This window comes from Triticum urartu, chromosome 2A, assembly GCF_056163025.1.
Source record: "Triticum urartu cultivar PI428250 chromosome 2A, HENAU_Tu73, whole genome shotgun sequence".
Taxonomy (NCBI): domain Eukaryota; kingdom Viridiplantae; phylum Streptophyta; class Magnoliopsida; order Poales; family Poaceae; genus Triticum; species Triticum urartu.
Genome location: NC_141874.1, coordinates 407,314,568 through 407,340,552, shown reverse-complemented (window position 1 = coordinate 407,340,552; position 25,985 = coordinate 407,314,568).

Below are 25,985 nucleotides of genomic sequence, written 5' to 3'. Positions count from 1 at the left end.
CCCTACAAAATCATATAGTTTAGTCATGCTCCATTTTCGTCACACAAGAATGCTCTCATCATGCACAATCCCGATGACAAGCCAAGCAATTGTTTCATACTTTAGTAATCTCAAACTCATAAACTTTCACGCAATACATGAGCGCGAGCCATGGATATAGCACTATGGGTGGAATAGAATATAATGAGGGGGGTTATGTGGAGAAGACAAAAAGGAGAAAGTCTCACATCAACGAGGCTAATCAATGGGCTATGGAGATGCCCACCGATTGATGTTAATGCAAGGAGTAGGGATTGCCATGCAACGGATGCACTAGAGCTATAAATGTATGAAAGCTCAACAAAAGAAACTAGTGGGTGTGCATCCAAATTGCGTGCTCACGAAGACCTAGGGCACTTGAGGAGGCCCATTGTTGGAATATACAAGCCAAGTTCTATAATGTAAAATTCCTACTAGTATATGAAAGTGACAAAACAAGAGACTCTCTATCATAAAGATCATGGTGCTGCTTTGAAGCACAAGTGTGGAAAAAGGATAGTAGCATTGTCCCCTTTTTTTATTTGTTTGGCCTTTCCTTTTTTGGCCTTTCTATTTTTTTTGGGGGGGGGACAATGCTCTATTGAATGATGATCATCACACTTCTATTTATTTAGAACTCAATGATTACAACTCAATACTAGAACAAAGTATGACTCTATATGGATGCCTCCGGCGGTGTACCGGGATATGCATGAATCAAGAGTGACAAGTATGAAAGAATTATGAACGGTGGCTTTGCCACAAACACTATGTCAACTACATGATCATGCTAGCAATATGACAATGATGAATGTGTCATGATGAACGGAATGATGGAAAGTTGCATGGCAATATATCTCGGAATGGCTATGGAAATGACATAATAGGTACGTATGGTGGCTGTTTTGAGGAAGATATAAGGAGGTTTATGTGTGACAGAGCGTATCATATCACGAGGTTTGGATGTACCGGCGAAGTTTGCGCCAACTCTCAAGGTGAGAAAGGGAAATGCACGGTACCGAAGAGGCTAGCAAGGATGGAAGGGTGAGAGTGTGTATAATCCATGGACTCAACATTAGTCATAAAGAACTCATATACTTATTGCAAAAATCTACAAGTCATCAAAAACCTCGGCACTACGCGCATGCTCCTAGGGGGGTAGATTGGTAGGAAAAGACCATCGCTCGTCCCCGACCGCCACTCATAAGGAGGACAATCAAATAACACCTCATGTTTCAAATTTGTTACATAACGTTTACCATACGTGCATGCTACGGGACTTGCAAACTTTAACACAAGCATTTCTAAATTTCACAACTACTCAACTAGCACGACTTTGATATTATTACCTCCATATCTCAAAACAATCATCAAGCATCAAACTTCTCTTAGTATTCAACACACTCATAAGAAAGTTTTATTATTCTTGAATACCTGGCATATTAGGATTTTAAGCAAATTACCATGCTATTTAAGACTCTCAAAATAATATAAGTGAAGCATGAGAGTTCATCTATTTCTTCACAATAAAACTACCACCATGCTCTAAAAGATATAAGTGAAGCACTAGAGCAACCGACAAACTACTCTGAAAGATATAAGTGAAGATCAATGAGTAGTCGAATAATTATGCAACTATGTGAAGACTATCTAACATTTAAGAATTTAAGATCTTGGTATTTTATTCAAACATCAGGCAAAATTAAATAAAATAAAATGACGCTCCAAGCAAAACACATATCATGTGGCGAATAAAAATATAGCTGCAAGTAAAGTTACCGATGAACGAAGACGAAAGAGGGGATGCCTTCTAGGGCATCCCCAAGCTTAGGCTCTTGGTTGTCCTTGAATATTACCTTGGGGTGCCTTGGGAATCCCCAAGATTAGGCTCTTGCCACTCCTTTTTCCATAGTCCATCGAATCTTTACCCAAAACTTGAAAACTTCACAACACAAAACTAAACAGAAAACTCGTAAGCTCCGTTAACGAAAGAAAACAAAAAACTACTTAAAGGTACTGTAATGAACTCATTATTTATTTATATTGGTTTTAAAACTACTGTATTCCAACTTCTCTATGGTTTATAAACTATTTTACTAGCCATAGATTCATCAAAATAAGCAAACAACACACGAAAAGCAGAATCTGTCAAAAACAGAACAGTCTGTAGTAATCCGGATCAAACGTATACTTCTGGAACTCATAAAATTCTCAAATAAATTTCTGGACCTGAGGAATTTATCTATTAATCATCTTAAGAAAGAATTAACTAAATAGAACTCTCCAAATAAAAATGGTAGCAATTCTCGTGAACGCTAAAGTTTCTGTTTTTTACAGCATGATCAACAAGACTCTCCCCAAGTCTTCCCAAAGGTTCTACTTGGCACAAAAACTAATTAAAAGCATAAAACCACATCTAAACAGAGGCTAGATGAATTATTTATTACTAAACAGGAACAAAAAACAAGTAACAAAAATAAAATTGGGTTTCCTCCCAACAAGCGCTATCGTTTAACACCCCTAGCTAGGCATGATGGTTTCAATGATGCTCACATAAAAGATAAGAGTTGAAACATAAAGAGAGCATCATGAATAATATGACTAGCACATTTAATTCTAATATACTTCCTATGCATAGGGATTTTGTGAGCAAACAACTTGTGGGAATAAGAATCAACTTGCATAGGAAGGTAAAACAAGCATAAATTCAAAACTTTAAGCACATAGAGAGGAAACTTGATATTATTGCAATTCCTACAAGCATATATTCCTCCCTCATAGTAATTTTCAGTAGCATCATGAATGAATTCAACAATATAACCAGCACCTAAAGCATTCTTTTCATGATCTACAAGCATAGAAGTTTTATTACTCTCCACATAAGCAAAATTCTTCTCATTCGGAATAGTGGGAGTATCATAAGAGACTTGAATACTATAAATTGTTTCCACATTAAAAAAGTAATTTTAAGAGAAAGGGTACTCATAATCATGACAAGTTTTATAAATATAATCATCACTACTCTTTATGGCATAAGTTTTATCACAATAATCATCATAAGTAGCAACTTTGTTCTCATCATAACTACTTTGCATATCAAAACTTGAGAGGCTAAAAATATCATCATTATTAAACATAGCATCCCCAAGCTTGGGACAAACATTAATTGCAGCAAATATATTCTCAAATATTTCATCCTCATCAAACATAGCTTCCCCAAGCTTGGGCCTTTTCATATCATAAGCATAACCACTCTCATTATTAATAGTACGGATAGCACCAATAGTATAGCAATTATCATATTCTTTCAAGCAAGTGCCAAAAGGATTTTCAAGATCATAAGAAGCATCATTATCTTCCCAATCATAATCATCACAACAAGCAATAGGCATAACAAGATCATCATCAAGTGTATCATCTTCATTTTCATGAGGTACAACAATAATAGGAGTAACTTTATTTGGGAGAGATACCTTTTTACCTCTCTTCCTTTTTCTTTTCTTCTTCTTCACCACATCATGTGTGGGTTCAATACTCTTTTTGGAGCTCCTTATTAATGAGATTTGTTGAATAGAAGGCTCCTCCTCGTTGCCTGATTCATCATAAGAAATAATAGGAGGATATTGGGAAGTCTCTTCCCTTTCATTAGTATTCTCTTCATCCTCTATTTGTTTTCTTTTCTTTATGTAATTGGCAATATAAGGATTATCAATGCAATTCACCGCACAATACATATAAATATTCTCTAGATCAAAATGAAGAACTTTATCAAGATTAAACTTTGGAATACCCTCAGTTATACGTTTCATTTCCTCATACCCCAAAAGAAGACTAAGCTCTTTATGATGTTCAAGGGTAATCAAATTATCACAAATTTTGGATACGATTCGGTCATGAAACAATTTACATTGCAGATTTAAATGACCATGTTCATTGCAAAGTTCACAAGGGGCGCGAAAAATATTGAATTTTTCAGCACAATCATCAAGACTTTCTTGCAACAATTCAGTTTCTAAGTACTTATGCCTCTTGCAATATCTATCTTCCCTATTTGGTGCGTACTTACAAACCCAATGCACTCCACAAAAATTGACATGCTTATAGGAGACATTTTCATCATAACTAGTGCAATCATCATTAGTGTCATGGATATTCAAAGAATTCGTACTAACAACATTGCAATCATGCTCATCATTCAAAGATTTAGTGCCAAATATTTTATAGATTTCTTCTTCTAGCACTTGAGCACAATTATCCTTTCCATCATACTCACGAAAGATATTAAAAAGGTGAAGCGTATGAGACAAACTCAATTCCATTTTTTATATTTTTCTTTTATAAACTAAACTAGTGATAAAACAAGAAACTAAAAGACTCGATTGCAAGATCTAAAGATATACCCTCAAGCACTCACCTCCCCGGCAACGGCGCCAGAAAAGAGCTTGATGTCTACCACACAACCTTCTTCTTGTAGACGTTGTTGGGCCTCCAAGTGCAGAGGTTTGTAGGACAGTAGCAAATTTCCCTCAAGTGGATGACCTAAGGTTTATCAATCTATAGGAGGCGTAGGATGAAGATGGTCTCTCTCAAGCAACCCTGCAACCAAATAACAAAGAGTCTCTTGTGTCCCCAACACACCCAATAGAATGGTAAATTGTATAGGTGCACTAGTTCGGCGAAGAGATGGTGGTACAAGTGGTATATAGATAGTAGATAAAGGTATTTGTAATTTGAAATTATAAAAACAGCAAGGTAACAAGTGATAAAAGTGAGCGTAAACGGTATTGCAATGATAGGAAATAAGGCCTAGGGTTCATACTTTCGCTAGTGTAAGTCCTCTCAACAATACTAACATAATTGGATCACATAACTATCCCTCAACATGCAACAAAGAGTCACTCCAAATTCACTAGTAGCGGAGAATGAACGAAGAGATTATGGTAGGGTACGAAACCACCTCAAAGTTATTCTTTCCAATCAATCCGTTGGGCTATTCCTATAAGTATCACAAACAGCCCTAGAGTTCGTACTAGAATAACACCTTAAGATACAAATCAACCAAAACCCTAATGTCACCTAGATACTCCAATGTCACCTCAAGTATCCGTGGGTATGATTATACGATATGCATCACACAATCTCAGATTCATCTATTCAACCAACACAAAGGACCTCAAGGAGTGCCCCAAAGTTCTACCAGAGAATCATGACGAAAACGTGTGCCAACCCCTATGCATAGGTTCATGGGCGGAACCCGCAAGTTGGTCACCAAAACATACATCAAGTGAATCACGTGATATCCCATTGTCACCACAGATATCCACGGCAAGACATACATCAAGTGTTCTCAAGTCTTTAAAGACTCAATCCAATAAGATTACTTCAAAGGAGAAACTCAATTCATTACAAGAGAGAAGAGGGGGAGGAGAAACATAGGATCCAACTATAATAGCAAAGCTCGCGATACATCAAGATCGTGCCAAATCAAGAACACGAGAGAGAGAGAGAGATCAAACACATAGCTATTGGTACATACCCTCAGCCCCGAGGGAGAACTACTCCCTCCTCGTCATGGAGAGCACCGGGATGATGAAGATGGCCACCGGAGAGGGATTGCCCCCTCCGGTAGGGTGCCGGAACGGGTCTAGATTGGATTTTGGTGGCTACGGAGGCTTTTGGCGGCGGAACTCCTGATCTAATCTCTGTTCTGGAAGTTTTAGGTTACGTAGGTATATATGGGTGCAGGAGGTACATCGGTGGACCGAAGGGGGGGCCATGAGGCAGGGGGCGCGCCCCTACCCTTGTGAGCTCCTCCTTCATCTTCTGACATAGGGTCCAAGTCTATCTGGTAGGTTTCCTTCCAAAAATAACTTCTCCAGTTGATTTCGTTCCGTTTTGACTCTGTTTGATATTCCTTTTCTTCGAAACACTGAAATAGGCAAAAAAACAGCAAATCTGGGCTGGGCCTCCGGTTAATAGGTTAGTCCCGAAAGTAATATAAAAGTGGATAATAAAGCGCAATATTACCCAAAACAGTAGATAATATAGCATGGAGCAATCAAAAATTATAGATACGTTGGAGACGTATCAGACCGCGGCCACCATCGCCGCTCGCCGCCCCGGGCCCGCGCCCCTTGCCGCCCACTCGGGTCCCGTGCCCGGCCGCGCCTCCCCAGCCCCCTCTCCGGCGAGCACCCCGTCACCGGATCCCCTCTCCGGCGAGCTCTCCTTCCGACTCCGGCGAGAGTCCGGCCACCTCGGTTCGCGTGCGCGCTGGATCCAGATCTGGGACGAACCCTAGGGGTTGACTTCTGTCCCGGTTTTCAGTATTTTTAGCATATTTCATCATGTCATAACTTTGCATCCGTGGCTCCATTTTGGGCATGTAGCATATCAAATTGTTCGTTTGGATGTGCACTTCATTTCATTCCATTGCACCATGTTCATTTGAGTTCATCTTGATGCCCTAAATGTTGTTGCAATAGTGCTATGTAATGTTAGTTTCAGATTCTTATCAGATTATGGACATTTGTCATTTTTGCCATGTTAAATGTGTGCCTCCTATGATCTTGAGCCCTACATTTGTTTTGTTGTATGCCGTGCCATCTTTACAGGGGTGTATGCCATGTATTTTTGTGATCTTTGTGGTGACTAGCACAAGCATGCAAAGTAGCTCTCGTGATGTTGCTGATTTCAGGGACTTAGAATTCTTCTAAGTCTTTTCCCTGATAATATTTTTTATGTCATGTATTCATGTTGCTACAGAGTGATCCATGCCTATTTTGAGCATGTTCAGTAAGGATGTTTTTGAGATATTGTTATGTTCTATCCATCCATGTCTTTGTTTGTGGAGTACCCTAGCATGACTCAATCTTGCTCTACTTTTGCTATAAAATGTTTCTGGCAGATTGTTTACATGTTAAGCAATTTTGCCGAGGTTGTTGTAGTTGATCCATGCATGCTATGAGAGTGTTCTTGCCATGGTTAGCTTATTTATCATGTCTACTTGCTGGGTGTATGCTTAATTTGTCATGCAATGCCTTGTGGTGAGTGCATCGAGCTCGCAAACATGCCTACGTAAATCTGTTTTTGCCATGTTCTAGTTTTCTGCTAAGTCTGAATCTGTTAACGAAACTTGTTATGTTCACATGGTTGCCAATGTATCTTCTGATCCCTTTTGGCTTATGGTCAGTAAGGGACTTTTGTTATATGCTTTGTGTAGTTTCATTCCATGCCTTGCTTTGCCATGATATGTTCCTGTAGCATGTTGTTATCTTGCTCTAAACATTGCTTCCTGATGTTAAATCCTGTCATGTTGTTATTTTCACCAAGTCTATGAACCTGATATCTTTTGCACTTTTGCCATGCTTGTTTGAACCTGCTATTGTGTGAATTAGCCGTAGCTCAGTGCTCATCTTTTGTCAAGCATCTTGAGTGGATCACTGCCATGTGCTTTGTTGTTATGTTAGAGTGCAGTAGCTTGATGTTCTTGATGCATTTAGATGGCCTCGTGCTGTTAATCGCAGATCGGTACCATATTTGTTTTGCTTGTCATTTGCAAACCATGCATCCGATTTCGGTGATCTTTATATCGATTTCGACCGAAATCAACTCATCTTTCCAGCGGCACTCTTGGTTTTCCAAGTTGAGTCCTGGTTCAATCTTTCCCTTCCGAAGCACGCATATGCATTGCATATGACATCCCGCATATCATGCCATGTTTTGCATCATGTTGCTTGCGCATTGCACCGTGCTTGATCGTGGTTCCCTTTGCTTGTGTTCTTGCTTTGGGTAGAGCCGGGAGACGAGTACGTGATCGAGGAACCCGTTGAGAACGTTTACCAGGATCAAGCTTACGTCAACTCGGAGAACTTTGCAGGCAAGATGACCATACCCTCGAAATCACTTCTATCTTTGCTTGCTAGTTGCTCGCTCTATTGCTATGCCTATGCTACGATACCTACCACATGCTTTATCATGCCTCCCATATTGCCATGTCAAACCTCTAACCCACCTTGTCCTAGCAAACCGTTGTTTGGCTATGTTACCGCTTTGCTCAGCCCCTCTTATAGCGTTGTTAGTTGCAGGTGAAGATTGGAGTTTGTTCCTTGTTGGAACATGTTTATTGTTGGGATATCATTATTATATCTTGTTTACCTTAATGCATCTATATACCTGTTAAAGGGTGGAAGGCTCGGCCTTATGCCTGGTGTTTTGTTCCACTCTTGCCGCCCTAGTTTCCGTCATACCGGTGTTATGTTCCTTGATTTTGCGTTCCTTACACGGTTGGGTTATAATGGAAACCCCTTGACAGTTCGCCTTGAATAAAACTCCTCCAGCAAGGCCCAACCTTGGTTTACCATTTGCCACCTAGCCTTTTTCCCTTGGGTTTCGCGGACTCAAGGGTCATCTTTATTTTAACCCCCCCGGGCCAGTGCTTCTCTAAGTGTTGGTCCAACCTGAGCGATGTCCGGCGCCCCCTGGGCAACCAGGGTCTATGCCAACCCGACGTCTGGCTCATCCGATGTGCCCTGCGAACGAGATATGTGCAGCTCCTATCGGGATTTGTCGGCACATTCGGGCGGCTTTGCTGATTTAGTTTTACCATTGTCGAGATGTCTTGTAACCGGGATTCCGAGTCTGATCGGGCCGTCCTGGGAGAAGGAATATCCTTCGTTGACCATGAGAGCTTGTGATGGGCTAAGTTGGGACACCCCTGCAGGGTTTTGAACTTTCGAAATCCGTGCCCGCGGTTATGGGCAGATGGGAATTTGTTAATGTCCGGTTGTAGAAAACCTGAAACTAAACTTAATTAAAATGGATCAACAGCATGTGTAGCCGTGATGGTCTCTTTTCGGCGGTGTCCGGGAAGAGAACACGGTCTCGGGTTATGCTTGATCGTAAGTAGTCTTGGATCACTTCTTGATCATAGATTCTCGAACGTGCTTTGCCTTCTCTTCTCGCTCTCATTTGTGTATGTCAGCCACCATATATGCTAGTGCTTGCTGCAGCTTCACCTCTTACCTTTTCCCTACCCAAAAGCTTAAATAGTCTTGATCGCGAGGGTGTGAGATTGCTGAGGCCCCGTGACTCACAGTTTACTTCCAAAAACAGATGCAGGTGCCGATGATACCGTTCCAGGAGATACGATAGAGCTCAAGTGGGAGTTCAATGAGGACTAAGGACGATACTACGTTTCCTTTCCAAACGATCAGCAGTGGAGCCCAGTTGGGGCGATCAGGGACATTATGCATTTGGGGTTGTCTTTATTTTGGTTCCGTAGTCAGACCTTGATTGTATCTGGATGATTATAATGCTATATTTATGTATTGGGTGAAGTGGCGATTGTAAGCCAACTATGTATCTCTTTTCTTATTCAGTACATGGGATGTGTAAAGATTACCCCTCTTGCGACATTGCCTACAATGCGGTTATGCCTCTAAGTCGTGCTCCGACACGTGGGAGATATAGCCGCATCGTGGGTGTTACAGTGTCAGTACGGTCGATCTGAAGTTTACTTCGAGGAAGACCGTGCGTCTGAAGAACGTTCATCATGTGTCGTCCATCAATAAAAATCTCGTTAGCGGTTCCCGTTTATGTCGAGATGGTTTGAAGTTGGTTTTCGAGTCCAATAAAGTTGTAATTTCTAAGTATGGACAATTTTTTGGAAAAGGCTATGAGAGCGGAGGCTTGTTCCGCCTGTCTTTGTCAGATATTTGCACTAAAGTTATTAATAGTGTTTGCCATAATAGCGAGTCTGATATTTGGCATTCACGACTTTGTAACATCAACTTTGGTTGCATGAAGCAGCTAGCCAATATGAATTTAATTCCGAATATCTCTACTGTCAAAGGCTCTAAGTGCCAAGTATGTGTGCAAGCTAAACAACCTCACAAGTCCCATAAGACTGCAGAGGCAAGAGACTTGGCGCCACTAGAGCTTATACATTCTGATCTTTGTGAGATGAATGGCGTGTTGACAAAAGGTGGAAAGAGATACTTCATGATGTTGATTGATGACTCCACTAGATATTGTTATGTGTATCTTCTAAAATTAAAAGATGAGGCTTTAACGTCCTTCAAAAACTATAAAGCTAAGACAGAGAACCAACTTGATCAAAAAATTAAAAGGCTTAGGTCCGATCGTGGTGGAGAGTATTTTTCCAATGAATTTGATCTGTTTTGTGTGGAACATGGTATAATCCATGACAGGACACCTCCCTACTCACCTCAGTCAAATGGGGTAGCCGAAAGAAAGAACCGAACTCTAACTGATATGGTTAACAACATGTTAGACACATCGGGTCTCTCCAAGGAATGATGGGGGGAGGCGCTAATGACTGCGTGTCATGTCCTAAACCAAGTTCCCGCAAAGCATAAGACCATGACTCCATTTGAGGAATGGGAAAGGAAAAGATTGAAACTCTCTTACCTACGTACTTGGGGTTGTTTGGCGGAAGTCAATATACCAATTCCCAAGAAGCGCAAGCTTGGACCAAAAACCATGGATTGTGTTTTTCTGGGCTATGCTTTTCATAGCATTGGCTATAGATTTTTGATAATAAAATCCGAAGTATCCGACATACATGTTGGTATGATTATGGAGTCGAATGATGCAAATTTCTTTGAGGACATATTTCCTATGAAGGATATGTCGAGTTCATTAAATCAGGAGATACCTACTCCATCTAGTGAGGAATTTGCTGTAATTCTTGAATCCACCATTGCGATGGAACACGTTGAGAATCCTGTTGAGGGTGACAATGGAACTTCTGTGAGGAGTAAGAGACAGAGGACTGCAAAGTCTTTTGGTGATGACTTCATTGTGTACCTTGTGGATGACACACCCAGGACTATTTCAGAAGTCTATGCATCTCCCGATGCTGACTACTGAAAGGAAGCTGTTCGTAGCGAGATGGATTTTATCTTAGCTAACGGAACTTGGGAGATCACTGACCGTCCTTATGGGTGCAAACATATAGGATGTAAGTGGGTGTTCAAGAAGAAGCTTAGACCTGATGGTACGATTGAAAAGTACAAGGCACGGCTTGTGGCTAAGGGTTATACCCAGAAAGAAGGTGAAAACTTCTTTGATACTTACTCACCCGTGGCTAGACTGACCACAATTCAGGTGCTACTATCACTGGTTGCCTCATGTGGTCTTCTCGTTCATCAAATAGATGTTAAGACGGCTTTCCTCAACGAAGAGTTGAAGGAGGAAATTTACATGGATCAGCCAGATGGTTTTGTAGTACCTGGTCAGGAAGAAAAGGTGTGTAAGTTATTAAAGTATTTATATGATCTTAAACAAGCTCCTAAGGAGTGGCATGAGAAGTTCGAAAGAACATTAACTGCTGCCGACTTTGTAGTAAACGATGGTGACAAGTGTGTGTGCTATCGCTATGGTGGGGCGAAGGAGTTATTCTTTGTCTGTATGTCGACGACATACTGATCTTTGGAACCAAACTTGATTTAATCAAGGAGGTTAAGGATTTCTTATCTCGTTGCTTTGAGATGAAGGATCTAGGAGTAGCTGATGGTATCTTAAAGACCAAGCTGTTGAGAGATGAGAATGGTGGGATCACACTGCTTCAGTCTCACTATATGGAAAAGATCTTGAGTCGTTTTGGGTATAGCGACCGCACGCCTTCTCCATCTCCATATGATGCTAGTGTGTTGCTTTGAAAGAATCAATGGATTGCTAGAGATCAACTGAGGTATTCTCAGATTATTGGCTCGCTTATGTATTTGGCGAGTGCCACGAAGCCTAACATCTCCTTTGCTGTGAGCAAGCTGAGTCGGTTTGTGTCAAAACTGGGAGATGATCATTGGCATGTGATACATCTCCGTCGTATCTATAATTTTTGGTTGTTCCATGCCAATATTATACAACTTTCATATACATTTGGCAACTTTTTATACTAATTTTTGGACTAAAATATTGATCTAGTGCCCAGTGCCAGTTCCTGTTTGTTGCATATTTTTTGTTTCGTAGAAAATCCATATCAAACGGAGTCCAAATGGGATAAAAACTTACGGAGATTTTTTTGGAATATATGTGATTTTTTGGAAGAAGAATCGACGTGAGACAATGCCCGAGGGGGCCACGAGGCAGGGGGCGCCCCTGACCCTCGTGGCCACCCCGTAAGGCGGTTGGTCCCCTTATTTCGCCGCAAGAAAGCCAATATCCAGATACAAATCGTGTTAAAATTTCAGCCCAATCGGAGTTACAGATCTCCGGGAATATAAGAAACGGTGAAAGGCCAGAATTTGGAACGCAGAAATAGAGAGAGACAAATCCAATCTCGGAGGGGCTCTCGCCCCTCCACCGCCATGGAAGCCATGTACCAGGTGGTAAACCCTTCTCCCATCTAGGGAAAAGGTCAAGGAAGAAGAAGAAGAAGGGGGCTCTCTCCCCCTCTCTCCCGGTGGCGCCGGAACGCCGCCGAGGCCATCATCATGTGACGGCGATCTACACCAACACCTCTGTCATCTTCACCAACATCTTCATCACCTTCCCCCATCTATCTACAGCGGTCCACTCTCCCGCAACCCGTTGTACCCTCTACTTGAACATGGTGCTTTATGCTTCATATTATTATCCAATGATGTGTTGCCATCCTATGATGTTTGAGTAGATTTTCATTGTCCAATCGGTAATTGGTGAATTGCTATGATTGGTTTAATTTGCTTGTGGTTATGTTGCTGTCCTTTTGTGCCCATCATATGAGCGCACGCGTGGATCACACCATAGGGTTAGTTGTATGTTGATAGGACTATGTATTGGAGGGCAAGAGTGACAGAAGCTTCAACCTAGCATAGAAATTGATGCATACGTGGTTGAAGGGGGACCGATATATCTTAATGTTATGGTTGGGTTTTACCTTAATGAAAGTTAGTAGTTGCGGATGCTTGCTAATAGTTCCAATCATAAGTGCATAGAATTCCAAGTCAGGGATGACATGCTAGCAGTGGCCTCTCCCACATAAAACTTGTTATCGGTCTAGTAAAGTAGTCAATTGCTTAGGGACAATTTTGCAACTCCTACCACCACTTTTCCACACTCGTTATACTAACTTTATTGCTTCTTTACCTAAAACAGCCCCTAGTTTTTATTTACGTGCTCTTTATATTCTTGCAAACCTATCCCGTTACACCTACAAAGTACTTCTAGTTTCATACTTGTTCTAGGTAAAGCGAACGTTAAGCGTGCGTAGAGTTGTATCGGTGGTCGATAGAACTTGAGGGAATATTTGTTCTACCTTTAGCTCCTTGTTGGGTTCGACACTCTTACTTATTGAAAGAGGCTACAATTGATCCCCTATACTTGTGGGTTATCAAGACCTTTATCTAGCGTTGTTGCCGGGGAGTTATAGTGTGGGGTGAATATTCTCGTGTGTGCTTGTTTGCTTTATCACTAAGTAGTTTTTATTTTGTGCTATTGTTTTCTATCTTTAGTTATGGGTAGGAAACACAAAATACCAAAAAAAAACAGTGGTACCTACTGAACCAATGGTTGAAGAACCACTCAAAATCTATCACATTACTGAAGCTTTTTATTTGGATCATCTTCGATCCCTATGTGCTCAGGCCGAAACCCCAACTAGCTTAGTTGAGGGCAAATCTTTAGATGAGCATGCTTGTTATGTGCGACACCGCATATCTGAAAAAGGGAAACTTTTACTGGATCAAATTCATCATTTGCAGTGCTATGCTTGGAATTTATGTGAAATATATGATTGTACTTGTTGTTCTAAAGACCCTAAGAAACACCTTCCTTACCAATGTGAGTTTAGTGATAATGGAATCGTACCTTCGTATACTAAGGGTGTTTATAATTACTATGATGTTCAACAAATTGAAGAATTTGTTGCTTTTAGGGGTACTTGTGAAATTGCTTCTTTTATTGAAGAGTGTGATACTACTCTCTACAAATCTGAAAATTTGGCCATACTTAAATATTTCTATGATAATTATGCTTCTAATCCTTATATTAAACCATATATTGAGGACTACTCCGCTGTCCAAGAAGAGACTAATATTTTGCAGGAGTCTATGGAAGAAGAAATTAATGACATTGTGAGCTCATTGGATGAAAAAGATGAGGAGGAGAGCGAAGAACAAAAGGAGGAAGAGCGGATTGATCACCTGGTCCGACCATCTAATGAGAGTAACTCTTTATCCCATACATTGTTTAATTTCCCTTCGAATTTACTGAAGGATGAATGCTATGATGATTGTTATGATCTCGTTGATTTTTTTGAAATATCCCTTTTTGATGATGCTTGCTATGCTTGTGGCCAAGATGCCAATATGAATTATGCTTATGGAGATGAACTTGCTATAGTTCCTTATGTTAAACATGAAATTGTTGCTATTGCACCCACGCATGATAGTCCTATTATCTTTTTGAATTCTCCCGACTACACTATATCGGAGAAGTTTGCCCTTATTAAGGATTATATTGATGGGTTGCGTTTTACTACTACACATGATGATTTTGATAGATATAATATGCATGTGCTTGCTGCTCCTGCTTGCAATTATTATGAGAGAGGAACTACATCTCCGCCTCTCCATGTTTCTAATATGATAAAATTGCAAGAAACCGTTTATACTATGCATTGGCCTTTACTATGTGTGCATGAATTGTTCTTTTATGACATGCCGATGCATAGGAAGAGAGTTAGACTTCATTGTTGCATGATATATGTTACTTTGTGCTCACTACTAAATCATAAATCATTGTTAATTAAAATTGGCTTTGATATACCTTGGGATCCAGGTGGATCCATTACTTGAGCACTATATGCCTAGCTTAATGGCTTTAAAGAAAGCGCTGTCAGGGAGACAACCCAGAAGTTTTAGAGAGTCATTTTATTTCTGTTGTGTGCTTTTATAAAGTTTAAAAACAAAAAAATAAAGAGGGGAACCTAAAACTTTTTCAAAAAGAAAAGCAAAAGTGAGAGACGAGAATTGTTAAAGTGGGAGCTAGCCTTGAACTTTGTTCATGCCCATGGAAACTTCGTGACCCTTGATTACAGAAACTTTTCAAAAAAAAATAATTATCCCCTTGTACAAATCCATTGTATCATAAAAATAATGTGCCAATATTTGCCTTTAGGATGTTTACGTTGCTTGTTGGTTTGTGCGGTGCAAAACAGAAACTTTGGCTGTAGTGCGTGATTTTACATTTTTTACTAGATCGTCAAACGGTTCTGAAACTTTTTTCACTGTCTTTCTATACAAATTGTTTATTTTTCCTAATTGTTTCAGAATTTTTGGATTAACAGAATTATGGTGAATGTTCAGATTACTACATACTGTCCTGTTTAAGACAGATTTTATTTTTGATGCATCGTTTGCTTGTTTTGATGAAATTATCAATTTCTATCAGTGGATTAAGCCATGGAAAAGTTATATTACAGTAGCTAAAGTGCAAAAACAAAACATGAATTGGTTTGCAACAGTACTTAGAGTAGTGATTTGCTTTATTATACTAACGGATCTTACCGAGCTTTCTGTTGAGTTTTGTATGGATGAAGTGATCAAAAATTGAGGAGGTCTCGATATGAGGAGAAGGAGGAGAGGAAAGAGCTCAAGATTGGGGATGCCCAAGTCACCCCAAGTAAATATTTAAGGAGACTCAAGCATCTAAGCTTGGGGATGCCCCGGAAGGCATCCCATCTTTCTTCAACAAATATCGGTATGTTTTCGGATTCGTTTCATTCATGTGATATGTGCAAATTTTGGAGCGTCTTTTGCATTTAGTTTTCACTTTTATTTGATGCACCATGCTGGTATGAGATAGTCCATGGTTGATTTATAGAATGATCTTTGCACTTCACTTATATCTTTTGAGTATGGCTTTATAGAATGCTTCATGTGCTTCGCTTATATCATTTGAAGTTTGGATTGCCTGTTTCCCTACACATAGAAAACCGCCATTTGTAGAATGCTCTTTTGCTTCACTTATATTTGTTAGAGTGTGGGCATATCTTTTGTAGAAAGAATTAAACTCTCATGCGTCACTTATATCTATTTAGAGAGTTGATAGGAATTGGTCATTCACATGGTTAGTCATAAAATCCTACATAAAACTTGTAGATCACTAAATATGATATGTTTGATTCCTTGCAATAGTTTTGCAATATAAAGATGGTGATATTAGAGTCATGCTAGTGGGTAGTTGTGGATTGTAGAAATACTTGTGTTGAAGTTTGTGATTCCCGTAGCATGCACGTATGGTGAACCGTTATGTGATGAAGTCAGAGCATGATTTATTTATTGATTGTCTTCCTTATGAGTGGAGGTCAGGGATGAGCGATGGTCTTTTCCTACCAATCTACCCCCTAGGAGCATGCACATAGAACTTTGTTTCGATATCTAATAGACTTTTGCAATAACTATATGAGTTCTTTATGACTAATGTTGAGTCCATGGATTATATGCACTCTCACCCTTCCATCATTGCTAGCCTCTTCGGTATCGTGCATTGCCCTTTCTCACCTCGAGAGTTGGTGAAAACTTCGCCGGTGCATCCAAACCCCGTGATATGACACGCTCTATCACACATAAGCCTCCTTATATCTTCCTCAAAATAGCCACCATACCTACCTATCATGGCATTTCCATAGTCATTCCGAGGTATATTGCCATGCAACTTTCATCATCTTCATATACATGACTTGAGAATCATTGTCATATTGCTTTGCATGATCGTAAGATAGCTAGCATGATGTTTTCATGGCTTGTCCATTTTTTGATGTCATTGCTACACTAGATCATTGCACACCCCGGTACACCGCCGGAGGCATTCATATAGAGTCATATCTTTGTTCTAGATATCGAGTTGTAAGTAAATAAAAGTGTGATGATCATCATTATTAGAGCATTGTCCCATGTGAGTAAAGGATGATGGAAGCTATGACTCCCTCACAAGTTGGGATGAGTCTCCGGACTTTATGAAAAATAAAAGAGGCCAAAGAAGCCCAGATAAAAAAGGCCAAAGAAGCCCACCAAAAAAACAAAAAATGAGAGAAAAAGAGATAAGGGGCAATGCTACTATCCTTTTTACCATACTTGTGCTTCAAAGTAGCACCATGTTCTTCATAGAGAGAGTCTCCTACGTTGTCACTTTCATATACTAGTGGGAATTTTCATTATAGAACTTGGCTTGTATATTCTGATGATGGGCTTCCTCAAATGCCAGAGGTCTTGATGAGCAAACAAGTTCGATGCACACCCACTTAGTTTTCAGTTTGAGCTTTCATACACTTATAGCTCTAGTGCATCCGTTGCATGGCAATCCCTACTCCTCGCATTGACATCGGTTGATGGGCATATCCATAGCCCATTAATTTTCCTAATTGATGTGAGACTTTCTCCCTTTTTGTCTTCTCCACACAACCTCCACCATCATATTCTATTCCACCTATAGTGCTATATCCATGGCTCACGCTCATGTATTGCGTGAAAGTTGAAAAGGCTTGAGAACATCAAAAGTATGAAATAATTGCTTGGCTTGTCACCGGGGTTGTGCATCATTTGAATATTTTGTGTGGTGAAGATGGAGCATAGCCAGACCATATGATTTTGTAGAGATAACTTTCTTTGGCCATGTTATTTTGAAAAGACATGATTGCTTTATTAGTATGCTTGAAGTATTATTGTCTTAATGTCAAATGATAGACTATTGCTTTGAATCACTCGTGTCTTAATATTCATGCCATGATTATATTACATGATCAAGATTATGCTAGGTAGCATTCCACATCAAAAATTAACTTTTTTATCATTTACCTACTCGAGGACGAGCAGGACTTAAGCTTGGGGATGCTGATACGTCTCTGCCGTATCTATAATTTTTTATTGTTCCATGCCAATATTATACAACTTTCATATACTTTTGGCAACTTTTTATACTATTTTTGGGACTAACATGTTGATCTAGTGCCCAGTGCCAGTTCCTGTTTGTTGCATGTTTTTTGTTTCGCAGAAAATCCATATTAAACAGAGTCCAAACGGGATAAAAACTTACGAAGATTTTTTGGGAATATATGTGATTTTTCGGAAGAAGAATCAACGCGAGACGATGCCCGAGGGGGCCACGAGGCAGGGGGCACGCCCCAGGGGGTGGGCGCGCCCCTGACCCTCGTGGCCACCCCGTAAGGCGGTTGGTCCCCTTCTTTCGCCGCAAGAAAGCCAATATCCAGATACAAATCGTGTTAAAATTTCAGCCCAATCGGAGTTACAGATCTCCAGGAATATAAGAAACGGTGAAAGGCCAGAATCTGAAACGCAGAAAGAGAGAGAGAGAGAGAGAGAGAGAGAGAGAGAGAGAGAGAGAGATACAGAGAGACAAATCCAAACTCGGAGGGGCTCTCTCCCCTCCGCCGCCATGGAAGCCATGGCCTAGGGGTAAACCCTTCTCCCATCTAGGGAGAAGATCAAGGAATAAGAAGAAGAAGGGGGGCTCTCTCCCCCTCTCTCCCGGTGGCGCCAGAACACCGTCGGGGCCATCATTGTGTGACGGAGATCTACACCAACACCTCTGTCATCTTCACCAACATCTTCATTACCTTCCCCCATATATCTACAGCGGTCTACTCTCCCGCAACCTGTTGTACCCTCTACTTGAACATGGTGCTTTATGCTTCATATTATTATCCAATGATGTGTTGCCATCCTATGATGTCTGAGTACATTTTCGTTGTCCTATTGGTAATTGGTGAATTGCTATGATTGGTTTAATTTGCTTGTGGTTATGTTGTTGTCCTTTGTGCCCATCATATGAGCGCACGCGTGGATCACACCATAGGGTTAGTGTAACGCCCCGAGACCGATGTGCCAGGTGTCTTCCAGTTATTCGCTGGTGTTGCCTTGTCATTTGCTTACGTGTCATGCATTGCATATCATGTCATCATGTGCATTTCATTTGCATACATGTTCGTTTCATGCATCCGAGCATTTTCCCCGTTGTCCGTTTTGCATTCCGACGCTCCTATGTCATCCGGTGCCCCTTTCTACCTCTTTTCGTGTGCGGGTGTTAAACGTTTTTGGATTGGACCGAGACTTGTCATGCGGCCTTGGTTTACTACCGATAGACCGCCTGTCAAGTTTCGTGTCATTTGGACTTCGTTTGATACTCCAACGGTTAACCGAGGGACCGAAAAGGCCTTGTGTGTGTTGCAGCCCAACACCCTTCCAAATTGGCCCAAAACCCACCTAAACCTCTCCCATCATCTAGAGAGTTTGATCACGATCGCGTGGCCGCAAACCGCACCTCATTTGGAGCTTCCTAGCTCCCTCTACCTATAAATATGTGTCTCCCTCCGAAATTCTCACGCAGATGAAACCCTAACCTTCGTCCTCCTCGCGCCGCCAGACGTTTCTTCCTCCCGCGCCGGACATGTCCGCCCTCCACATCGCTCGGGCCAATCCTGTCATGCCACCTCAGCTCCGCCGCCGCCCTCAGCCACTCCCGCACTGCCACCTGTCCGCCGCCTCCCTCTCTCTCCACCGCGCGCCGCCGAGGCCCGCCGCGGCCCGCACTAGGCCCGCCCGAGCCGCCCCGGGCCCGAGCGCCCCGCACCCCGCGCGCCGTCCTTCCCCGCCGCCTACAGCGCACCTCACCGCCGCCGCCTTCACTGGCCCCCGCGCCGGCGAGCTCCGCCGGAGCCGCTCCGCGCCGCCGCCTCGCTTTCGCCGGCGCCGCTGCCCGGCCACCAGACCTCGCCGCCGTTCTCCGCGGTTCCGCGCCTCCTCGTCGTCATGGACCGCGCCGGACCGCCTTGCTCCGCCCCACCTCGCCGCCCTGGCCCCGCTCGAGCTCGCCGGAGCTCACCGGAGATCCCCTCCGTCACCGGATCTGAAGAGGGTGGACCAGATCCACCAACCCCTCCATCCAAACGGCCTCCGTCCAGATCCGGATCCCTCCGTCCCGCACCGCTTCGTCCCGGGTTGACTTTTGCCGGAGAGGTCCAAATTTCACTAAGTCCCCCAGATTTCAGTATTTTTTGAGCATATTCATCGCATCATAACTCTGTCATCATAGCTCCGATTCGTGCGTGTAGCATATCAAAATGTTCGCCTCAATGAGTACATCATTTAATATCATTGCATCATTTTCATTTGAGCTCATCTTGATGCCCGAAATGCTGTTGGAAGAGGGCTATGTGATGAATTTGACAGATCTGTTTCAGCAAATGGCCTTTTATCATTTTTGCCATGATTAATGTGTGTATGCTATGATCCTGAGCTCTACATGTGTTTTGTAGAATGCCATACCATCTTTACAGGGGTGTATGCCATGTATTTTTTTGATATTTGTGATGACTAGCACAAGCATGCAAAGTAGCTTACTCAATGATGCTGATTTCAGGGACTTAGAATTTCACCAAGTCCTTGCCCTGTCCTTATTTTTATGCCATATGTTCATGTTGTTTCCTAGTGATCCGTGCCTCTTTTGAGGATGATCAGTAAAGATGTTTTGTTAATATTGTGGTGCTCTATCCATCCATGTCTTTGTTTACAATTATGGAGCACCCTAGCTTGAGTCAATCGAGCTCTACTTTTGCTATAAAATGTTCCTGGCAGATTGTTAACATGTTTAGCGATTTTGCCGAGCTTATTGTTGTTGATCCGTGCATGCTATGTTGTTGTTCTTGCCATGTCTAGCTTCTATGACATGTCTATTTGCTGGATGTACGCTTAGATTATCATGCCATGCTTTGTAGTGAGTGCATCGAGCTCGTAAACATGCCTACTTGTTAATCTGTTTTGCATGCTCCAGTTTTTCACTAAGTCTGAATCTGTTTATATTTTTGCTATGTTCACATGCTTGCAAATGTATTTTCTGATCCCTTTTGGCTCAAGGTCACTAAGGGACTTTTGTTATATGCTTTGAGTAGCTTCATGCCATGCCTTGATTTTCCATGATATGTTCCTGTAGCATGTAGTTTTCTTGATCTAAAGATTGCTTCCTGATGATAAATTCCTGATTTGTTGTTATTTCACTAAGTCTGTAACCTGGTATCGTTTGCTCTTTTGCCATGCTTGTTTGAACCTGTTAATGAGTGAATTAGCCGTAGCTCAGTGTTCATCTTTTGTCAAGCATCATGAGTGGATCAATGTCATGTATTTTGTTGCCATGTTTGAGTGTTGTAGCATATGTATCTTGATGCATTTAGATGGCTACTTGCTGTTAATCGCAGACCGGTACCATATTTGTTTTGCTTGCCATTTCCAAACCGTGCATCCGATTCCGGTGATCTTTATATCGATTTCAACCAAAATCATCTCCTCTTTCCAGTGGCACTCTTGGATTTCCAAGTTGAGGCCAGGTTCAATCATTCCTTTCGAAATCATGCATATGCATCACATACCGCATCCCGCATACCATGCCATGTTCATGTGTTGGTTGTTTACTATGTTGTGTGCTTCTTTCCGGTGTTGCTTCTTCGGGTTGGTTCCGATAACGTCGCGTTTGTGAGGACCCGTTCGTCTACGTCCATTTGTCTTCTTCATGGACTCATTCTTCTTCCTTGCGGGATTTCAGGCAAGGTGACCATACCCTCGAAATCACTTCTATCTTTGCTTGCTAGATTGCTCGCTCTTTTGCTATGACTATGCTACGATACCTACCATTTTCTTATCATGCCTCCCATATTGTTGAGCCAAGCCTCTAACCCACCTTGTCCTAGCAAACCGTCGTTTGGCTATGTTACCGCTTCGCTCAGCCCCTCTTATAGCGTTGTTAGTTGCAGATGAAGATTGGAGTTTGTTCCTTGTTGGAACATGGATATTTTGTTGGGACATCATAATATCTCTTATTTAATTAATGCATCTATATACTTAGTAAAGGGTGGAAGGCTCGGCCTTATGCCTGGTGTTTTGTTCCACTCTTGCCGCCCTAGTTTCCGTCATATCGGTGTTATGTTCCCGGATTTTGCGTTCCTTACGCGGTTGGGTTATAATGGGAACCCCTTGACACTTCTCCTTGAATAAAACTCCTCCAGCAATGCCCAACATTGGTTTTACCATTCGCCACCTAGCCTCTTTTTCCCTTGGGTTCCGCGGGCTCAAGGGTCATCTTTATTTAAACCCCCCCGGGCCAGTGCTCCTCTGAGTGTTGGTCCAAACTAGAGTCCTGTGCAGCGCCCCCTCGGGGAAACTCGAGGTTTGGTTTTAGTTGTACGGAGCGCTCATCTGAGTGTGCCCTGAGAACGAGATATGTGCAGCTCCTATCGGGATTTGTCGGCATATTCGGGCGGTGTTGCTGGTCTTGTTTTACCATTGTCGAAATGTCTTGTAACCGGGATTCCGGGCCTGATCGGGTCTTCCTGGGAGAAGGAATATCCTTCGTTGACCGTGAGAGCTTGTGATGGGCTAAGTTGGGACTCCCCTGTAGGGATTTGAACTTTCGAAAGCCGTGCCCGCGGTTATGGGCAGATGGGAATTTGTTAATGTTCGGTTGTAGAAAACCTGAAGTTGATCTTAATTAAAATGCATCAACCGCGTGTGTAACCGTGATGGTCTCTTCTCGGCGGAGTCCGGGAAGTTAACACGGTGTTGGAGTTATGCTAGACGTAGGTTGTTCTAGGATCACTTCTTGATCATAGTTGTTCGACCGTGCTTTTGCCTTCTCTTCTCGCTCTTATTTGCGTATGTTAGCCACCAAATATGCTAGTCGCTTGTTGCAGCTCCACATCATACCTTTACCCTTCCTATAAGCTTAAATAGTCTTGATCGCGAGGGTGTGAGATTGCTGAGTCCCTGTGACTCACAGATACTTCCAAAACCAGTTTGCAGGTGCCAATGTTAACCGGCAGGTGACGCAACCAAGCTCAAGGAGGAGCTCGACGAAGATCTTGTCCTTCGTGTTGTTTCTTTCTAGTTGATCAGTAGTGGAGCCCAGTTGGGGTCGATCGGGAATCTATGTAGCATTTGGGGTAGTCTTCTTTTATTTTGGTTCCGTAGTCGGACCTTGATTGTATCTGGATGTTGTAATGCTTTATTCATGTAATTGTGTGAAGTGGCGATTGTAAGCCAACTATGTATCTTTCTCCCTTATGTATTACATGGGTTGTGTGAAGATTACCTCACTTGCGACATTGTTTTCAATGCGGTTATGCCTCTAAGTCGTGCTTCGACATGTGGGAGATATAGCCGCATCGAGGGCGTTACAGTTAGTTGTATGTTGATAGGACTATGTATTGGAGGGCAAGAGTGACAGAAGCTTCAACCTAGCATAGAAATTGATGCATACAGGATTGAAGGGGGGGACCAATATATCTTAATGCTATGGTTGGGTTTTACCTTAATGAATGTTAGTAGTTGCGGATGCTTGCTAATAGTTCCAATCATAAGTGCATAGAATTCCAAGTCAGGGATGACATGCTAGCAGTGGCCTCTCCCACATAAAACTTGCTATCGGTCTAGTAAAGTAGTCAATTGCTTAGAGACAATTTCGCAACTCCTACCACCACTTTTCCACACTCGCTATACTAACTTTATTGCTTCTTTACCTAAAACAACCCCTAGTTTTTATTTACATTCTCTTTATATTCTTGCAAACCTATCTCGTTACACCTACAAAGTACTTCTAGTTTCATACTTGTTCTAGGTAAAGCGAATGTTAAGTGTGCGTAGAGTTGTATCGGTGGTCGATAGAACTTGAGGGAATATTTGTTCTACCTTTAGCTCCTCGTTGGGTTCGACACTCTTACTTATCGAAAGAGGCTACAATTGATCCCCTATACTTATGGGTTATCAGCATGCACTTGAGAGAGTTATGCGCTAATTGAAAGGCACTGTGAGCTATGGGATTCACTACACCGGGTATCCAAGGGTACTGGAGGGTTATAGTGACTCAAACTGGATATCTGATGCTGATGAGATTAAGGCCACAAGTGGTTATATTTTTATACTTGGTGGTGGCGCTGTTTCCTGGAAGTCTTGCAAGCAGACCATCTTAACGAGGTCAACTATGGAAGCAGAACTCACATCATTAGACACTACCATTGTTGAAGTAGAGTGGCTTCGGGAGCTCTTGATGGACTTACCTATGGTTGAAAAAACCAATGCCCCCTGTCCTGATGAACTGTGATAATCAAACCGTGATCGTTAAGATAAGCAGTTGTAAGGACAATATGAAGTCCTCAAGGCATGTGAAGAGGAGACTAAAATCTGTCAGAAAACCGAGGAACTCCGGAGTTATTGTGTTGGATTATATCCAAACGTCGAAAAACTTGGCAGATCCCTTCACAAAGGGTCTATCATGTAATGTGATAGATAATGCATCGATGGAGATGGGTCTGAGACCCACCGCATGAGTTGTCCATAGTGGTAACCCACTCTATGTGATCAGAGATCCCGTGAAGTAGAAGTGGGAGACAAGCTGTTGGTCAGCTGAGAGGAGAGTATCCCTATTTTAATTATCCAACTCCGTGAAGATGCAATACTCTCTTGATCTGCATGGCAGCTTGATATTTATCTTAATGTGTTCCAAGTGGCTTATTTGAGTAAGCAGAGATGTTGTCCTGTAGAGCATCTCCTGAGGAACACACCTATTTGAATTTGACTGTTAACGTCGCAGTCTATGAGAATTGGGTGTTCTCTAATAAATTCATGAAAGGCCCTAGAGTATGATGTATACGCTCCACCCGCGGGGAAGCCTTGCGGCAGCCCAGTATCGGTCAAGAATTTGTGTGAAACTAGTTTCGCAGATGCTACCTCTTGAGCATGCGTTGGTTTTCCCTTGAAGAGGAAAGGGTGATGCAGCAAAGTAGCGTAAGTATTTTCCTCAGTTTTTGAGAACCAAGGTATCAATCCAGTAGGAGATAACACACAAGTCACCTAGTACCTGCACAAACAATCAAGAACCTCGCAACCAACGCGATAAAGGGGTTGTCAATCCCTTCACGGTCACTTGCGAAAGTGAGATCTGAGAAAGATAGTAAGGTAAATATTTTTGGTATTTTTGTTGTATAGATTGCAAAATTGTAAACGAGATGCGATGTAAATAAAAGAGATGCAATATAATAATAAAGAGACTCGGGGGCCATAGGTTTCACTAGTGGCTTCTCTCATGATAGCAAGTATTACGGTGGGTGAACAAATTACTGCCGAGCAATTGATAGAAGAGTGCATAGTTATGAGAATATCTAGGCAATGATTATGAAATATAGGCATCACGTCTGTGTTAAGTAGACCGAAATGATTATGCATCTACTACTATTACTCCACACATCGACCGCTATCCAGCATGCATCTAGAATATTAAGTTCATAAGAATAGAGTAATGCTTTAGGCAAGATGACATGACGTAGAGGGATAAACTCAAGCAATATGATATAAACCCCATCTTTTTATCCTCGATGGCAACAATACAATACGTGTCTTGCCGCCCCTACTATCACTCGGAAAGGACACCGCAAGATTGAACCCAAAGCTAAGCACTTCTCCCATTGCAAGAAAGATCAATCTAGTAGGCCAAACTAAACCGATAATTCAAAGAGACTTGCAAAGATATCAAATCATGCATATAAGAATTCAGAGAAGAACCAAATATTGTTCATAGATAAACTTGATCATAAATCCATAATTCATCGGATCTCGGCAAACACACCAAAAAAAGTATTACATCGAATAGATCTCCAAGAACATCGAGGAGAACTTTGTATTGAGAACCAAAGAGAGAGAAGAAGCCATCTAGCTAATAACTATGGACCCGAAGGTCTGTGTTAAACTACTCACACATCATCGGAGATGCTATGGTGTTGATGTAGAAGCCCTCCGTGATCAAATCCACCTCCGACAGATCGCCGGAAAAGGTCCCAGATGGGATCTCACGGGTACAGAAGGTTGCGGCGGTGGAAAAGTGGTTTCGTGGCTCCCCTGATGTTTCTAGGGTATAAGAGTATATATATAGGCGAAAGAAGTACATCGGTGGAGCTCCATGGGGCC